We start from the raw sequence: 19,244 nt of genomic DNA, 5'->3' as shown, positions 1-19,244 counted from the left end.
AGTGTATACTATTGTGTGTATATTTTCTGTATTAATTTTCTAGTGTCCCCCCACTGTGATATTGCTGGAATATTGCTAAAATACTAAACTCACTCTCTGCATTATGTATGGCAGTCTTTCCATACTTTTTTCCACATGTTAAATTGTGTGAATGTGTTGAACACACACGAGGGAAAGCTTGCATTACAAGGTGGAAACATAATATTAACATTAGTTTTCATGGTTGATGCTTGTCATAGAATTGATGATCATGATATCAGTCACAGGATTGTCTGGTCAGGACTTAATTTCTTACAAACTGCTGTCAGTAGCTTGAATAATGCTGAATGTGGGGTTAACAACAATACTAACTCCTGAAGGAAACTGTAATGTGTATTGTTTTGGAATTTTGGCAATCACATTCACATTTAAACATGTTCAAAATGTTGTCAAGTATTGTCATGAACTGAAATAAATGAAAACAATTTAAGACTGTAAGGCCAACTTCAGTAGACTGATTTAAGTTTCTGAAAAGCAACTGAACTGAATGTGCTTGGTCTAAGAAAATGGATGAAAGACAATTGTCATGCACTGAAGGTCCTCCATTGAGGCATATATAAAGGTAACGCTATCAAGAGATAAGTATGCATTAGATTGTCTTTCTCTTATTGCTGGGCAGTATACAACTCAAGCTGCTTAAAAGGCGCATTGAAGGACCATGTTGACAAACATGATTGGAGTGGACAGGGGTTCGAATCCACATTCATGGGTTTCAGGTAGCACATTGCAGGTGATATGAGCCCAAGTCACCTTCTCACACAGTCATCGGATTTCGCTCTTGTCACATCCACATGTAGGTTTTTTTAGTTCTTCCGGGTCTATCAAAGGTTTGGACCTATGTAATACAGTCTAAGAAGTGTGTTATTGTGCAATGTTTGAATGATAAGCTTATCGCCCCACAGACATTTTGTGGAACAATAAATATCGCCGCTAACGTGTGTTGGTACACCAGGTTCAGTGTATTACGAACCAGCCATCTTCTACTGGGGACCCGACGGCCCAGGATGAGCAATAGAATGGCAGCGATTGGTTCCAACCAGTATTAACTGACGGCGTTGGACAGTCCCTTTGTTTCCCTACACAGCACGTCATGTACATGATCCTTGATGTTGGTGCTTGTCTGTTGTTATGAGTGAGTAAGGATTTCCGCTCCATTTAGCACTGTTCCAGCAATATCAGGGCCGGGGGTACCAGAAGTGGGAGTCACACATTGTACCAGGGAGCCTATATAGAAGGGGAGAAGAAACTCCCCGAAAAGCCGCTGAACGTATGTCTCGGTTCGTTACGTAACCAGTGTAGCCAATATGGTGGCAGCTGATTAAGTTTGCTGAGTGTTGTAACAACTGAAATCCTACATGTAGAAGAAAGGTAAACTATTATTTTGTCACTTCAGTTTCAGTCAAATAATTGGTATTAGTGTCCATATTAGGACAGTAGATTTGTACTAAAGTTTCAAGTCGGTACGTTATATCTGACCAGGGATACTCTATAAAAAAAAATCTCTATATAGGCTCCCTGATCTGACTGACTTCTATGCTCGATTCACAGCGAAAATAGACTAAACTGTGCCGATAATTTTTTATTTTTAAACTTATGCTATCTCACGATTTGCACTTCTCTCTCTTGCTTCGACGCTGAGTGGAACGAATTAGAACTTTCCTGTAGGCCTGTCTTGTCCATATGCCGGTGTTCCCCAGGCTGCTCTCCTTACAGTACGGGTCCCTTAGCCCATGCAGAGCATGCAGCATGCTCCCCATCTACCCGCATGACTACCTCAGAGAGATCATTCTTCTTATTGTCGCAGGACAGAGTGGACGTATCATAGTTCTTGTATATAGTTTGAGTTGTTTTGTATTATGAGGAAAACAAATCCTCCAAACAAGAAGCGTAAGTTTTGCGCTTAGTGTAAAACTATTTTTTCGACTTTGGACACACATATGTGTGTTGATTGTGTGGGTCAATGTTCTTGGGAGAAATGTTATGAGAAGTGTGCAGGTTTATCAGCTGAAGATTTCAAGGCTTATAAGCGGGTTTGTGCTCGTAGAGCTAGGAATGCATCTGTTGACCAAGGCCCCACTCCAACCAAGAAACCACGCCTGGATCGTCCTACCCTCACCCGTCGTCGTTTGAAATCCCCGCTCTCCGAGGCGGAGGATTTTTTGGACGCTTCTTCAGATTCCTACCTTTCGGAAGATGTTCGTAAGCTTTGGGGACACATTCTTCACCTGGCTGAACGTCTCAGGCCAGCTCTAGGGTAGTTGTTATGGATAAACCTTTAGTATCTACTGTCTCCCCCGATCTGCGGTCTACTCTCTTGGTTTCAACAGTCGCTTCGGTTCACCGATCTGCATCACCTGCATTACCAAATAATTCCGTTTCTACAAGTCATTCAAGGCGATCACGTTCGATTCATCGATCTGTTTCGTCGGAACGTTCACGTTCTAGTCGGTCTAGATCGCCTGACAGGTTTGTCTCGAATCCAACTTGTAGATCGACTGAGCGGTCATGTTCACCCCAGGAGAGTGGCGTTGGTCGTCAGTCTGTTTTTGTTGATTGTACCAAAACACGTATTGATTCAAATGGTGGTATCGGCACTTCCTCCCGTTTGGATTCACGTCGCCGAACTGATTCACCAGGCCGAATCAATTCACCAGATAGAATCAATTCACCAGGCCGAATCAATGCACCAGATCGAATCAGTTCACATGGTCGAATCAATTCACCAGATAGGATCAATTCACATGGCCGTTTCAATTCACCATGTACAGGTTTGGGTGAACGGGTTGGTTCACCTTTCCGTGATGTTTCATATCGCCGAACCAGTTCAGTACACCGTTCGGCTTCACTTAATCATACTGAGGCAGTTTCTCGAACCACGGCTTCTAGACAAAGTGAGTCATGGAATCGAATTGATTCACGTACATGAACTGGTTTGCCTCATCAATTTGATTTGTCGGCTCATCCCGATTCACTTTCTGGGGTTGTTTCCCGGACTGGGTCACTTCAGCATTCAGGTTCACCTGCTCGCTCAAGATCATCCCATCGGGATGGTAAGTCAGGGTCTACTAAACGATCCAAATCGCCAGATCGAGTTAGGTCATCCCATCCTTCTGTCTCCCCGACTAGTCTACATGCTACGGTTCGTTTGATTTCACCAGTTCGCTGCCCATCCAGACGCCGGTATAGTTGCAGGGACCGTCGCTCTCCTTCACGTCAAACTGATTCGCATCATATTACGGGGGCGACAATTCTACCTGAATCATGGAACCCTAATCAGGATTCCTCTCAAGGGCCAGATTTAAAGGTCACATATACTCTAATAGGGTACAAATGCAAAAGCACTTGCTGACATCGTTATTAATGAAACCCCGTCATTAAAACTGCTCATTTCGATCTTTAATTACCTTAAATCGACCTTTTTGTCAACAGTGCACAATTCTCAGCCGCAAACGAAATTTCAACCAATCAGAGCGGGGCGTCTCCGTGACGTAATAGTGGGTATAGAAAGGAGGGTCTGTGCAGTATTCATCTACATTTCAGGGGTTAAACTATTGGTTTGTACAAACCTGAAATCGCGAAAGCTGTTGAGAAAAATGAAAGCTATGTTTTCACAATCTACTATCATTTAGTTTTGTCTCCTGCTTTGCCTAGTTTTCGAGTTACAACCCTTGTTTTCATAGACGATTCTATCAAAATCACTTGGTGTCGCTAGGTTGTAATCCGTGTTAGGTGGTGTAAACCTACACGTTATTTGTCATCATTCACTTGATGCTCAGTTAATGAATTTATAACAGGTATAATTAGTGGTAACGCCTGTTAGATTGCCCGACAAAGGTCCTTATTTGGCATTTCTTGAGTCTGGATCGATCAAAGGATTAACCGACAACATGCTGACTGATGAATTACATTTATACGGATTTAAATGGGAAGTTGTCAAAAGGTAGTGTTTATGTATGTACATTTACTAATCTATACTGAATACACTCTGTAGTGTCTGTGTCTGTGTACAGCAACACCCTTCTTTCAAAGGATTAACCGACAATACATTGATTGATTGCTCATTATTGGCTAACTAAATAACTTTTTAGAGAATGACGCACATTATGCAATTAGTTGCCAGGTGTGCTATCTTGGGTGACCAATGAAACTATACAGCAATGTGAAAAACCTGAAACGATACATCACGTTTTTGTATATTAGACTGTTAAAAGACACATCATTTGGGAAATCTGCAGATGAGTTATGTATCACTTGTTTTTATGGATATTGATGGATACATTCCTCGAAGAAGGTAATAGCCTGACATTGCTCCTATAACTTTAATTTTGATATTTGCATTTTTGTTTTTAATAAGTTGTCGTAGCTTTCAACAGAATCATTGTTTTCGTCCTGAAGTGTAATCATGCAGACGACATACACTAGGGCGTGGGTGCGAATTATGATTCATATAGGCAAACTATGAAATGTCTACATATTACATTCCTGTTGTACATTCGCAGATCGCTTCTTTTTATTAAGTTTCAAAATGCATACAAGTATGATTGTAAAGTAATTAGGATTATGAGACCAAGTATGAAGACGTATATTGACAAGTGTCTACATACTGGTGAGTGAACGTTACAAACCAAGAAAATTTAGCAAGTGAAGAAATTTATCGCGCAGTATTTTCACTTCGACACCGACCTCTCTTAGGTTATGTTACAGGTTGTGTCATGCAAACTCCTTTTGGTAATGATTCAAATTCATATTTATTTTTCAAACTTCATTAGAACAAACCATACATAATCCCATTAATTCGAATGGATTTGACATCACGATTTTCAAAAATGGCGGCGCCCTGTGTTGGGATGAATGCTATTTAAGTTTGTTTTCACCGACTTACAAATGGACAATTACTTTCTACTGATAGTAAAATATGCGTTTTATTGATGGACAATACGATTTTGCATGACATTGCTTATAGCATAATAATCTCACTCTTGGGAGTGAGGTGGAGGTCAATATAACATTGCTTGCAATATAAATGTCACTTCGACCCCACCAGTGAAAAGTAGTTTTGATTTTCTAACTTGATGAGAACAAACCATAATCTCAATAATTATAACGGACTTTAGCCCGTGACTTCACGATTTTCTAAAATGGCGGCGCCCTGTCTTGGGATGAATGCTATTTAAGTTTGTTTTCACCGACTTACAAAATCAAAATTACTTTCAACTGGTAGTAAAATATGTATTTTATTGATGGACATTAGGATTTTACATGACATTGCTTATAACATAACAATTTCACTCTTGGAATCGGTCAATATAAGGGGTCAATATAATATTATTTACGATAATATTGTCACTTTGACCACAACCTCGTTTCCGAGGAAGAAAGCGTTATATCCATGCAAAATCCTTTTGGTCAGCAATGTGTAGTAAGCAGTCTTGATTTTATAAACTCGATGAAACTTGAACTCCATTTTCTATCCTGGAAGCGTGGTAGGGGGCGAACCATCCGATTTAATATATACCACACGCTTCCACAAAGCTCACTTCGCACACACTAACAACCAATTTAAGCACAAACTACGGGGTCCGGTGAAAATCTGTGCCTAGTGACACCATCACCCGACCCCAAGGAACAATTGACGGCAACAGAACAATTCGGCATGTCTTTGGTGACGTCGAGTGAGTGAGTGAGTGAGTTTAGTTTTACGTAAGGAATAAACTCCGAAGATTCGCCAATATTCGCGCGGCTGGTTGAGTCCGAGGCCGTTAGGCCGAGGACCAACCCTGGCGCGCGAATATTGGCGAGTCTTCGGAGTTTATTGCGCTTAAACCTAAAATCATGCATACTGGCGCCCTAGTTTCGTAACCCTTGCATCCGAACACAGCAATAGCAATATTGGCGTCCTATATATGGGTAGCACGGTATGCACGATACACACGTTAAGAACATGTTCTACTGTGCACGAGGCAGCGTATTGGGGAGATACAAAACAAACCATGTCAGGCGAATAGGGTTGCTTGTGTCTGTCACTCAAAATACATTTTCCGAAGCTTTTGAATGGAAGCATTTCGAGTGACAGTTTTTATGTAAGTCTGCAAAGGGGCAAAAACTGAGTAGATGAGGATTTTCTGTGCGAGTCGCAAAACTTAGAACGGGAATTTGACCTCATGAATAGTTGAGCAGATTATGATGAACCGATGCTTACTTCTTAACAGGCAGAATAAGAAAGTGTACCAAACGGTTTGGCAAGCCTCTCAGTTTCTGAATATCAAAGCTTGGAAACTCTCGCAAAAAATAGCAGTACAAAAAAAGGCAATGAGCAATGCAGATTTTAGATTCCTGGCAATATGAAAGGGATGGAATGAATCCCAGCCAGGCAGCAAAATATTAAGAACATCTGATGATCTGAATAGGACGCTGAGTCTGTCACAGAGGTAAGGACTCAAAGGGGTGAATGAGGTTAGTTTTACAGTTTTACGCCGCATGCAACAATATTCCAGCCATATGGCGGCGGTCTGTAAATAATCGAATCTCGACCAGACAGTCTAGTGAATGACAGCATAAGCATCGATCTGCGCAATTGGGAACCGATGACATGTGTCATCCAGGTCAGAAATTCTTGCGCCAAACTGGTCGATGTAAACCTAACCACCGATGTCGCTTTTAGGAGTTTAGGAAACATGTAATCACTGGCACAGGCCAAGTAACGTCACCACACCACAGGAGAAGAATGCATTGTGGGAGTCGTGTTCGCGTGTTGGTTAAAACCGCTTTTTATTTGAATGGACCCGTTGTCCATACAGACTTGACCAAAAGTACATGTCGCTGAGGTGAGGAAATAATGTGGTGATTGCTTAAAAATCTTAAATTTGAAAAAAAATGAAATTCCTATCGTTTTTTTTCCACCAACACCCCCCACCCCCACCAAAAAAACAAACAAACAAAAAACAAAAAAACCCCCCAAAAACCAGCAAAACATGACGACAGTGCTACTTATGCAATGTATGTACAACTTGACTGCAGATCAGTGGGTTGTTATCCCCGTTATACTGCTGCTAAATCTGTACACTTTGTTGTGGAACGTGACGGTGCTAGAGTGACATTTTACGTGTAATTAATGGATGAATACACTGCGTTTTTGTTTCTGTATTTCAATAACAGGGGTATTATTGTTCTGATTTCTGCGTTAGGACAGGGTCAGTAATAGGGCGCCAGTATACGCGCTAAAGTCGCCAATATGCAAAGCTAGGTCGCCAATAAACGAAAGATACTGGCCTCCAGTTCCGTCCTTATTGGAGAGATATGTTGTGTAATGGAGGCAGTTTTAGGTTTAATACAGCTATATGGCGGCGGTCTGTAAATAATCGAGTCTGGACCAGACAATCCAGTGATCAACAACATGAGCATCGATCTGCGCAATGGGGAACCGATGACATGTGTCAACCAAGGCAGCGAGCCTGACCACCCGATCCCGTTAGTACCCTCTTACGACAAGCTGAGTCGCCTTTTATGGCAAGCATGGGTTGCTGAAGCCCTATTCTACCCCGGGACCTTCACGGGTTGGTGACGTCGAGAAATCAGCAAAATGACGAGCTCGCAACACATTTTCCATACAAATAATTGGAAATCGTTCCTTCTATGACGTCACGTGCGGTTCTCTGGCGACAGTGTTACGTAACCTGTCTGCGGTTTCGTTTGCGGGCGAGAGAGAAGCAGACGGCTTTTTAGCAACTTTTAAGCGCTTGGTATTAATTAACCACAAGTTTGGGGTTTTTTTTTTAAAATGGTGTTTCGTTTATGACTAACCAAAAGTCTTTCATATGCACTGAGTAAAAGAGTACCAAAAATTGAGTTTAGTGGTCCTTTAAATACAATGCTTCGGGGTATTACAGTAGCTTGGAATCAATGTCAACCTTCGATTACGTCAAGTTCATTTCCAGTTGCATCAACTGGTAACCTGTCTTCCACTGGTGTATCTCATCAACCCTCACCCCGCTCTCCATATAATTCGGATATCTCTACCCCAGAGGGTAGTTTTGATTTAGTAGAACCTTCACATGTACTTGCCTGGATTATTGAAAAGCTTCAACTGTCGGTGAGCAGATCTCCGGATGACCTTAATGTTTCTTATGCTCTGAAGAACCTATCGACCATTACCTTGCCACCACGACCGTGCATTCTGCAAATGAAAAGTTCATTAGATGATGCGTTTAAGAAATTGAAACGCGTGAAGGATGGTTTGTCTTCATCCAAGTTTATGCCATCCATTGCTCACGGCCATGGGTTTTCTGTGTTGGCTTCGTCTCCATCAGTTGACGAGGATATTTCTACCCTAAGTGGCAAACCTTTCTTTGTGAAAGATAGGGAATTGGCACATATGGATATGACTATTCGTCGCACACTACCCTTTATCAATTGTGCTATTTCGGCAGTGGATGCCGTTGCTGTAGCTGTTGACTACGCATATGCTGACCAAGATGCTTATATTAGGGGATGCATGGCACTGGTCTTAGACCAGTTTCAGGTCATTCTAGACCAATTATCCCATTTTGTCGGGAACGCCTATGCGTTTCCTTCCCCGACTCTACTTCCCATAGTTGTTCAGAAGTTACTTACAGCCAGCAAGATTCGTCTGGTCTTGGTTGCACCCTTTTGGCTAGCAAGAAGTTGGTTCGTTGATCTAAAGCAATTAGCAGAACAGAATCCAGTACCGCTACCCGCCCGCAACCACTTCCTTCGTCATCCTCATTCAGACGTGTACCACGGGTCACGACAGACCCTGGATCTGCACGTATGGCGCATTTACAGAAATCTCTGAGAGCCAAGGGTTACTCTCACAGAGTAACTGCAGCTATAACTTCTGCACACAGGACTTCAACTCGATCATTGTATGACAATAAATGGAAGAAAGTTGAACATTATTGTGGTATTAGGGGAATTATTTCTCCCACCACTGCATCACCTCAAGTTGTTGCAGAATTTCTACAGCAATTACGAACTACGAGGAAACTTAAAGGTACTACATTGTCAACCTATTTGGCTGCCATTAATTCAGTTCTTGCCACAACTACAGGAACAAAGGTGTCTACTACTCCCGAGCTCCAGTCTCTGCTTCGCTCGTTCAGGCTTGCTGACCAGTCCAGGAAGTTCAGACCTCCTGCATGGGATTTGTCAGTTGTCCTCCGTCATTTAGTGTCCACTGACTATGAACTACTACATGATAAGGAGTTTGAACAGATAACGTTCAAAACTTTCTTTTTAGTAGCATTGGCTAATGCGGCTCGTATTTCAGAGTTGCATGCACTTGATGTGAATCGTATGCAATTTGAACCAAAACGGCACGGCAGAGTATTTCTGGGATTGCGTTGGGACTTTGTCGCAAAAAAAAAACCAGTTACCAGGACAACCAGATAGACTTTTTACTATCCCTCCCTTGTCAACGATTCTTAGGCCTGACGATGTGGAAGATTTATCTCTCTGCCCTGTCAGGGCTCTACGGATCTTCCTAGCTGCCTCCCAAGATCGCCGTCGTCTTCGTAAGAGGCTATTCATCCCCCTGTCATCTACATCCAAGGCTGAGGTCTCACGAACAACCTTATCTTTTTAGATGCGTGCTACGAGGACGTATGCTTTTGCTGGACTGCCACCCCCAGCAGCATCCAATCCTCATGAGACCCCTGCGTTAGCCTCTACGATGGCTCTACACAGCAACTGTTCCTTGACGTCCATCATGAAGGGTTGCTTTTGGCGCTCTGATACAGTGTTTTCTTCGCATTATCTGAGGGATTTGTCGGTCACTGATGTCCAAGGTCTTCACCAGTTCGGACCCCTTGTCTTGGCCCAGCAGTTGTCATCGGCCCATCAACGCAGATGAGGAAGAGTGCGTTTATGCTTTCTTTCTCGTGTACATACTGAATAACATTTTGAACTTTGTTTCTGAGTTTTGTTCTGGATTCTTCTGAGAATTGAACTCTTTACTCAATTTATTGGGTGATTGCTATTAATGTCTATACGGATCTACAATAGTTAGATCCTGTTTTTGCGATGTAGAAGAGTTCAACAATCTCGCTTGCTGACCTCTACTCCTCGGAGCAATCACGTCAGTGTAGTGGGTCCTTCCCGATTTCCTTTACGGATTTCGTAGCGATCATAGCTCCTAAGTGCCTTAGCACACATTTGTGGTCTTACTGTGGTAAGTAGTGGAAGCCATGTGGTGTTGTTTTGGTACTGAACGTTAAATTTGTGAGCTCTCTGATTCAGTTTCCTTTTCCCCTCTTTGTGATGGGTCGGGGGGGGGGGGGGGGGGGGGGCTGTCTCGAAGCAGGTACAGGCCCGATTACTAGTCATAAGACTTTAATTACGGGGGTACTCTGATAAATCGCGACGAAGTGAGATGACTCGCCTAGTTGCGTCTCCTTGCACATGCGAGGGATGCGGCCAAACACAACATTGCTCAGGAGTACCCACTCCTTGGGAGCGATGGCGCCTAGTAAGCCAAGGGGTTCAGGAGAATCCACCACTAGTATAGGTTCTATGCTAGCTGGATGCGACCTCTCTTGTTCATTGCTACCTACGGTTGTCATTAGCCTATACAGTAATACTGTCAGTGCTTTGAGACATAGGGTAATCTGCTACACGCTGTCCAACCGTGGGATAAGTGCAAATCGTGAAATAGGATAAGTTTAAAAATTTGGAAATTTTAACTATAAATTGTATATTTATATACTTATCCTATCTCACGCGATGTATACCCACCCAGCCTCCCCACTACACAGATTTAGACGTGGGCTCCAAGAAAGAGTGATCTCTCTGAGCTAGTCACGTGGGTAGATGGGGAGCATGCTGCATGCTCTGCATGGGCTAAGGGACACTTCCTGTAAGGAGAGCAGCCTGCAGCTGGGGAACACGGGCATATGGACAAGACAGGCCTACAGGAAAGTTCTAATTCGTTCCACTCAGCGTCGAAGCAAGAGAGAGAGAGAAGTGCAAATCGTGAGATAGGATAAGTATATAAATATACAATTTATAGTTAAAATTTCCAATTCACACATTCGTTTAATTTTTAAAAGGAAAACATACCTTTATTTGAAAGGTATTTGCAAGTAATAGTGACAGTTTTATGACTAAATTGTTAGGGTGTAATTGAGGTGTGTGAAAAATATGACATTTCGCCGATCTTTTCTGATCCGCCATTGAAATGCTACACGCCATTGTTTGAATGTTTTTCTAGTTATTTCTTCAAAAACATCTTTCACATACATCTTTGATTCTTATGAGGGGAATATACTATCAGGTGAAATGTATTTGCAAGTAATAGTGATAGTTTCATAATCTAAAACAAAATGTTAGGGTGTATTTGAGGTGTGTGAAAAATATGACATATCGCCGATCTGATCTGATTCGCCAGTGATACTTGAGGGTTATGGTTCCATAACTCCTTTCTATCTTGTTGGTCTTATTATTTGACAAAACTGGAAAGGTGTTTTAGAACGCTTTGTGACATTTTTACACTTTATTTTTGAAGGCAGTGACTGTCAGTTAACATTCTGTTAATGTGCATTCCATACCCCACATGCAATAAGATATCTGAATTAATTATTTATGTAAACAAAAATGTCTCAAAGTAGACTTTTTAGGGGACAACTGATGCTAACACGTGTTCTCGCGATATTTTTGCGTTCTTTATCATGTTTTTTTAGGGAAGACCGCGATGTATCATTTATTCTTTCATTCATCCACATATGTACTTCTTTCTTTTATTCCTGTTCTTTATTTCTTTCATTCATTCACATAAATCTTGCTCTTATTTCTTACTATAATTCATTCATTCATTGTAAAATTCCGACTGATACAATAAACTGTTAAGTTCTGTTAAACACAAATGAAGTTGCGCTGGGAACGAGCCAAGTCACTGTGTGCGTTGTAGCATGGCGAGGCACACGTTAATTAGTACAAATGGTAAAGAAAGCAAGCGAGTGACCTACTGGTAAACACATATAAGATGATCCACGACCTGACAAATGACCCCAATTTGCATGCTTGGGAACGCCCCACAGAACGATCCACTTGAAACAAGAGGGAGACAGGTTGTCTGATAAATATCGAGAAGTTCATTTTCCCCGTGCGTTTCACGCATGAATTGTTATAGCACACTCCATTTGGGAACTGGTACAATCCCAACGAATTGAATCAACACAATATACTGAGCAAATATGTTTAGGACCCCCGATCGATTTCACGAAGCAAATGACATTTTCCTGGGGTTTTTTAAACAAAATTGTTGAATATCTAAAATGTTTGTCAATGCCCCAATCACCTATTTGTCTTCGTCTTAACTAAACGTTAGCGTGGAATATCAGTATCTTATGCCTGAAATTGCAGTCTTATCATTCGAAGGAATATGCGGTGTTGATTTCATGTCACGGTTAGCATGTATTGCACGTGCATGATCGTCAAGCTACCTGTAGCAGCCAAGTGTACTCGCCCAATTCGTTGTACGGCCTCTCCTGTCACAAATGCGTTTAGTGCGCAGGATCATCTAATATGTGTCTAGCAGTATCCCTGCTGTAGAGTATCCCTGATTGTTCCCATGTGGGGAATGGAAACTGGGTCTTTGGCGTGACGAGCGAATAGTCTAACCACTAACTGGCATAAATATTCATCAGTATCATTTGATAAGTCTAAGCACTTGTATATTGCAACACTACGCTCTTTCTAATCCTAGCAAACACGTCGTACAGCATGCTCTGTCGTACAGTGAGTTCTGACGAACGGACACCTGGAAATCGTGGAAATCTCAAAACGAGGCTCTGCCGCTAGAAACATTTGGCGGTCTGATACGGAAATGATATTACATCAGCCTCATTGTGCGTTACAGAACCACGCTGGATAAGCGCAAAACACATACAACAGGTTTAACCTGTGAGCCAGATTCTTGGTGAATCATTTTACCACCTCATCAAACAGGGGCAACCTGCAATTCTATAGCTAAGGTATGCTGCCTGAACCTACACATAAAGTATAGAATGACTGTGTTGTTAAAGTTTCAAATTAAAATTCATTTGTAAATATCATTTTCTTATGAAACAAGGAATGGGAATTCAGTTTAACCAGAGGTGTTTGTGGTGTCTATTTTCACTTTCACACCAGAAACTTCGGTCCGGCTGAGAGGTAGGTCATTGTCTGAATAGGTTAATGAGACTTATGTTTCGGTATGCACAAATATACTGTTATTAACAAGTGTATTCTAAAATTTGCTGCGTTCACAAACCAGTCAAAAAACTAAAGGCAATACGAAATAGCGTGGTAGTACAAGGTCAAGGGTGATATAATACAGGAGCAGTGGCTGTAGCGATAGACACTGATGGTAATGTTCACCCCTCAGCAACAGCGGTCCAACCTGGATGAAAGGCAGAGACTGTTCCGCATGTGATGTTCACCCCTCAGCAACAGCGGTCCAACCTGGATGAAAGGCAGAGACTGTTCAGCATGTGATGTTCACCCCTCAGCAACAGCGGTCCAACCTGGATGAAAGGCAGAGACTGTTCAGCATGTGATGTTCACCCCTCAGCAACAGCGGTCCAACCTGGATGAAAGGCAGAGCCCGTTCAACATGTGATGTTCACCCCTCAGCAACAGCGGTCCAACCTGGATGAAAGGCAGAGACCGTTCAGCATGTGATGTTCACCCCTCAGCAACAGCGGTCCAACCTGGATGAAAGGCAGAGACCGTTCAGCATGTGATGTTCACCCCTCAGCAACAGCGGTCCAACCTGGATGAAAGGCAGAGACCGTTCAGCATGTGATGTTCACCCCTCAGCAACAGCGGTCCAACCTGGATGAAAGGCAGAGACTGTTCAGCATGTGATGTTCACCCCTCAGCAACAACGGTCCAACCTGGATGAAAGGCAGAGCCCGTTCAACATGTGATGTTCACCCCTCAGCAACAGCGGTCCAACCTGGATGAAAGGCAGAGACCGTTCAGCATGTGATGTTCACCCCTCAGCAACAGCGTCCAACCTGGATGAAAGGCAGGGGGTGTTCAGCATGTAATGTCGACTAGTGGTAAATTTCCAGCAAACTGACTATTTTGTATAGATACTGCTGAGTTTACAGGCTTGACATCGAGCAGATCCTGTCAACACTTAAGACTTAATTAATGAATGAAAGAATAAGAAGACCCTGTTAACACCAAAATTATTAATTAATCCCTTTCAAACCTTTGCTTTACTGTGATATGCATGTGTCTCATAGGCCAAATGACCATATGCTACGTAAACTTGTATCGTGTTATTACGTATAGCTTCTTAGCACTGACACAAAAGTATGATATTTTTCTTCTACTTCTTCTTTCTTGATTTCCCTTCTCAAGACCAAACTCATCCTCAAGACCATCTTCCTACTCAGACCACCTTGAGAAAACATAATTTTGAACTTTTCTCTCCTTTGTTATTTTTACTATGGGGCCTTTTCCCAAAAGAACTTTTGTCAGAGGCGCTTTTGTCAATGGGGCATCGATCCTCCGGGGCTTTTGTCTGTGAACATAACATCATTGCCCCTTACTGAATCGACCTGTGAAGGTCCCGGGGTAGAATAGGCCTTCAAGAACCCATGTTTGCCATAAAAGGCGATTATGCTTGTCGTAAGAGGCGACAAACGGGATTGGGTGGTCAGGCTCGTTGACACGTCATCAGTTCCCAGTTGCACAGATCGATGCTCATGTTTTTGATCACTGGATTGTCTGATCCAGGCTCGATTATTTACAGACCGCCGCCACATAGCTGGAATACTGCTGAGTGCGGCGTAAAACTAAACTCACTCACTCACTCACCTTACTGAATCTGCAGGTACAATGTACAACAGCTGACAGACTGTCACACACCGGATAACACTGCTGATATGAAAATAATGTCATTGTATAGTAGCACATCTCAAGTAATGAGAACCTGCATACAACGTCTACAGTGGAGTTTTGCTCGACGAAAGCTTCTGTTGGATGGTGGTCTGAGAGTTTTGATTAGCATTACAATACTGCTTATGTGTTGTAAATTCGTCCTGCTGTTCCCACGGTTTCATGGGCTGTGTCTCCCATGGCTGTAAGTTGCCATTGGTTACGGGAACTGCTAACTGCCAGTGTTACATCATAGACGTACATATTCATGGACGAGAACGCAGGCCACGTTGTTTCTGTTTTTGTGGGAGAGATCTTGCGAGTTATATACTCTTCAAGAAACATGCCATAGGAACAATCTGAATTTCCGGAAATTATCTGACACAAACCAATCCATGCTGAATCCCAGGATGTTGAGGACTGGTTGCCGACAAAACATTTATAAAAGGAAACGTTGAACAAAAACGTAACGTTCACACACGTTTGTAGTGAATCACTAAGGCGCACCATACATGAAATTGTGTATTCGATACAACAATACTGGGACTGTTAACGACAGAGCCAGGTCAGGTCTATCAGCGCAGCCTAGGATCGCCACATCCGGTTGAGATACTTCGTTTACGCACCACGACCGCAACATCCACAACAATCCATCCCTGACGAGTGCATCGAATCTCCCACCAGACAGCGCACAATCGGCAACGGGAAGTTGGACTTTTTGCCAGAACACCAGTTCAGCGTAAACGTCTCCAGTGGTGCAAACAACGAGTGAGATGGCCGCGGGCAACATGGGGAACAATTTTGTTCTCAATTGAGCCTTGAATTTTTCTCAGACGAGCTGGTTTACGTGTTAGACTAAGGCTTAGTCTCTGAATATATATAATTTTGACAGTAACAAACAAACCCATTTGAATTGAAAAGGAGCCCCAGGGAGACCAGAGATTCCAAAGAACCTAAGGAAATCTAGACTTGCTTCATGTAAGGCTTTGGCACTGCAGAAACGGCTTGGCATTAGGCAATATAGTGTGGTTCAGGGACTGTGAGACAGACTAGTTCACCTAGTTCACGTGTATACAGACGTCGCAACGAACATTACGCCGAGAACTGTGTAGAGAAGGTCGATAGATTTGGTGGTGAAAGTGGCATGGCCCGGGCGGGTATCCATCATAATGGCTGGACAGCAAAACAACGTTCAGGTGTTACTGTGGCTTCCTCGATCACCCGATTTCTTCCCCACTGAACATCTATGGGATACTCTTGATGGGCTCTTAATCCGCCACCTCAAACACTACAAGAACTTTGCGCAGCACTTCAAGAGTATCAAAACATTCCCAAAGACAGCACCGGCTTCTCCTCTCTTCTACAGGCCGTCGCTGCCAAGGTCTTATGGATGCTCACTGTGGTCACACCAGATACTGACATTTCACTCTGGCCAAGTGACTTTAATTTAAGATCCACTTACTTTTAAGAACACTTTCTGCATAATCATGCCTTGGAAATGTGTAAAGTGATGATTTTACTGTAATTGAGCAATTATGCCATGTTTGAATCAGTCGTATGCACTCTGTATAAAGAACCCAAATTAGCATGGCAAGTTTCATTTTTTTTTGAAGAGTACATATTGAGACTCTCGATCCCTTGGTCTGCATCTGACCTGAACCCCAGCCAGCAGGTACTTGGTCGTTAGTAGGTATGGACGGGTTCATCTTGTATGAAATATGAGTGATTTGGGGACAGTACTGCATGGGGATCTAACCTATCGGAAGACACTAGTGGCATGAGGAGAATGGCGCATGAAGGCTGTCACCCAGACACGTTGGCTGATACACGAAACAAAGATTGCAAACACATCGGCAGATTTCCAGGGACGTCTACAAACAACTAGGTCCGATGTAAAATTGAATATATATTTTCGCTGAAAAGGACATATATGGTCTCTGATTGCAATCAGAGTCAATCCCCGGACTCACTTTTCAACGCCAGGGGTCTTTTTTTTCAACAATACTCTTTATGAAAATGACCCTTGCTGTTTCTACACTGTAAACGTACCATAAATATTGATAAGTCAACTAAAGACGTAAATGTGTCATTATTCAACGAGGGTATATTTTCAATGAGGTCGTATTTGTCAACAAGTGTGGATATATCATCTTTGGTGCGAAATAGGTGAGTGACAACATATTTCATTCTTGAGATATGATACATCTTGAACTAATGAACGAAGCCAGTTATTACCGCCGATCGATCCAATTTTAACACATATTTGGTAAATAGCGTGCACACTGATTGAGTAGACGTACTTTTTTATGAAATTGACATGGTTATCAAAAATGAAATACTACTGACACTGAGCGAATTAAAATGTGATTGACTGTTTGTATACACAGGTTAGTAGCATTTGACAGTTGAGCATGACGACACGTTCATGTTGTAAATTTATCATCTCCATTTTCAGTTGCATGGGCTGACCAAATGAACAGAAGATAGAGAAAATGCCAGGCTACTTATGTTTTGCAGAATGACACAGATTGGTGTCTGTGTTATATCAGATTTGCATGATTAACATGCAACTTGACCTGTATGCTGTCGTTAGGATTTCTTTGAGGCATTTATACCTGCTATGCTTTGATAATTTGTGATAGAGTTGAAAGAACAAGACTAGGTACTCTTTCAAGGAATAACAGTATTTCTTCGTATGTTGTACATCAAACTATGCCAAAGTGGATACATAAGCCCCTAGGATCATTGCAGCTGAAACTGTATTTGCTGGAAAGTATTTTCTTAAGTATTTATGGTCACGTCCAAAACAGACCTCAATCCTGACCTCTAAATATCAGATATGGTGTCAGTCCATCATGTATGGGATATTGTAAATGATATAGCTTAGCTGAGATTTGTTTGTCACTGGGGTTTGTTTGTCAAATTTAGTTTTCAACCCAGTGATATATATATTATGGATTATGTTGTTGGAGAAAAACTATTTATTCAATTTTTAGTGGTACTATGTTGTCTGTAGAAAGTTTATGTGGTTGCTCCTGTCTTAAGAAAGGAGCAAGAAGTCCTTATGTACTACGTTGTTGTTACTTATTTTGAAAACTTTTGTTAACATCAAACTTGCCTTGTATACAGTTATTGTCTTTTTCTAGTCATTACTACATTACTACGTGTCATGTGTTTATGATGATGTTGAAACAGCTGAGCTGGGTACTACTCTATCAGTTACAAATTTCGCAGTTGTGTGTGTTAGATATATAACTTTTGTTGCACAAAATACAGACTTGGTGCCAATAAACAAGTACAATGCATACCAATATTTTTCAGAAGTGTATAAATATTTTTAAAAATTACCTAAGCAAGTATATGGTTGGAAAGAAATGAGGTAACTTTTTGATGGAACGGGTGTTTGAATGCTAATAATTTTTTAAATATTTTTTGTTGTTGAAATTTTGATATATTATCCCTTGCCCTAGCTCCACGTAATAATTTACAGGTAGAACACTAGATATTCTTCTAAATACATTTACATATGTTGGTATCATATGACCTTCAAATTTTAAGGTCGAATATATATTTTTTATAAAAGCTGTAAAATATTATTTTTTTTAAAAAATTCTAACGTCACCCTTTTGGGATAGAAAGGCCTTTTGTACCCTGACAGTGAATATGTATGCTTATTTTGATGATGTTTTACTCACCTTTAGACATTAATCATGACAACTTTGTATAAAAACGGCAAAAAAGTTTTAAAATTATTGATATGGGGCTTCTCTTACAAGGCAGGACTTCCATACTGTATGTTGTAAATATGTGACTGCCATCACCGAAATGGATAGTCAGGATACCATTTACAGAACTAGAATGCTAAAACATATTTTTTGAAAGTGCCGAAATGTTCTTAAAATGTTCCCAACCCAAAAAATGGCTGAAAAAAAATTCCTTTTTTTCTCAGGGTGGGTGTCTTTATATCAAAGAACGTTTTAATAAAAACTTTTAACATGAAAATCAAAGTGTTTTGTTATTATTGAAACTTCATTCTAGTAACACACCAAATTTTGTTGAAAAATTCCCATAAATAAAAATGACTGGTTATGCCTATTTGTAGAACGGGGCCGTGACAGTACTTACCTAATGAACTGCTTTGTGTCACTGTACTCGGTTGTATGTGATTATGTATGTATACTTGAAGTGAAATGTTCACACACATGCTCCCACGCACGACACACACACCTAGGTATGTGATAACTGCCTATTTGTCACTGTCACTCAAGTTCAGCTGTCAGGCAACCGCACGTACAGTGGTGGGGGTTTCCTGTCATCTATTT

This window comes from Haliotis asinina, chromosome 12, assembly GCF_037392515.1.
Source record: "Haliotis asinina isolate JCU_RB_2024 chromosome 12, JCU_Hal_asi_v2, whole genome shotgun sequence".
NCBI classification, from domain to species: domain Eukaryota; kingdom Metazoa; phylum Mollusca; class Gastropoda; order Lepetellida; family Haliotidae; genus Haliotis; species Haliotis asinina.
Note: the sequence above shows the minus strand (reverse complement) of the source record.